This window comes from Elephantulus edwardii, unplaced genomic scaffold (genome assembly GCF_000299155.1).
Source record: "Elephantulus edwardii isolate Elephantulus edwardi_28Jun2011 unplaced genomic scaffold, EleEdw1.0 scaffold00085, whole genome shotgun sequence".
Classification (NCBI taxonomy): Eukaryota; Metazoa; Chordata; class Mammalia; order Macroscelidea; family Macroscelididae; genus Elephantulus; species Elephantulus edwardii.
Genome location: NW_006399835.1, coordinates 9,511,536 through 9,513,060, shown reverse-complemented (window position 1 = coordinate 9,513,060; position 1,525 = coordinate 9,511,536).

Sequence of the window (1,525 nt, the reverse complement as noted above, 5' to 3'; positions counted from 1 at the left end):
AGTTGGTTTAATTACCATTGGAAAATGCTTGTCATTCCTCTGTAGCATCTGGTCCCCACTGGACCCTCATCATTTCCTTCACCTGCTCCCCCCACCGACCAAACTGTGCAGCTCTGCAACTGCATCCTGGCTCATCCTCACCCTTCTGCCCCCAACCCTCACCTCCTTGTACCCCCAATATGTTTTTCCCAATTAAAAAAAATAAGCATCCTTGCCTCCAAGGAGAAGCCCGGTTTGACCCTTTTCAGGATGAATCTAAATGTTTTCCTAGCAGTCCATGATACCCTCAATACTCTTCTCCAGCACCACAGCTCAAAGGTATCAATTCTCCTTCTATCTTCCTTAGTCATTGTCCAACTCTCTGATGCATAAAACGTGAGAACAAAGACCATGGTCTGTATCAGATGACCTTAGTCTCCAAAGAGACACCATTGTTCTTCAGTACTTTGGAGAGGTCTCTAACAGTAGACTTTCCCATGGCAATACGTCTTCTAATTTCCTGGCTACTGGTGCCAAGAGTGTTGACTGTGGAGCCAAGAAAACTGAAGCTGTGAACAATCTCAAACTCTTCACCATCCATCCTGATGCTGCCAATTGGCCCAGTGGTAAGAATCTTAGTGATTTTTAATCTTCAGTTTACCTATAATGTTCTATTCTAATGCATTTATAATTTAAATTATAATAATAATAAAAATATATTTGACAGGTGTTTATATGGTTGTTTTATATTGCTGTTATCTAGATCAAATGCAATAGGAGGATGTTAATAACTTGAACAAACATTTCTTTCTGGGTAAAGTTTTATTTAATTCAAGCCACAGGAGGATAGATATACTGACAAAATATAAATAGATTACATGTTTTATATAATTAACCTAGGGTCATTATCTATTAAATTTTAGTTTGCATATCTTCCTTAGGGAACTACAGAATCCTTAGAACAATTCTTGTGGTGTACTTTGCATGCATGACCCTATGCACCCAATAAAAGCAGTATTGTCAAAGAATTTTAGACTATTACTAGGTCTATTAGATACTTTGTTTTGATTTCTACCACATGAAATTATATACACAAAATGTTTGGAGAGGATGGCTTGCGAAGATTGTAAGAGTTTTGAAAATACAAAAAGAAAACTGTGGTGACCCAGTGGTAATAAGGAGCTATGATACCAAATCAAAAGCATTTGGTTCGGATCCACCAGCTGATCTAGCTGAGAAAGATGGACAATCTCCTCCCATGTAATTTACAACTTCTGAAAACTCACTGGAGGGGTCAGCTACAAGTCAGTTCCAACTTGACAGCATATAACAACAACAAAAGTATAGACCAAGAAATAATCAGAAACAGTATACTTCACTCAAAATATAAAATAATTCAAAGAAAACTGTTGTTGTTATGTGCCGTCGAGTCGTTTGCAACTCATAGCGACCCCATGTACAACAGCCCTAAACCGTGCTCTATCCTGTGCCAATCTCATTGCCTCTGAAACACCCATCCCGAGTACCCCAGTCACTGAATCAATCC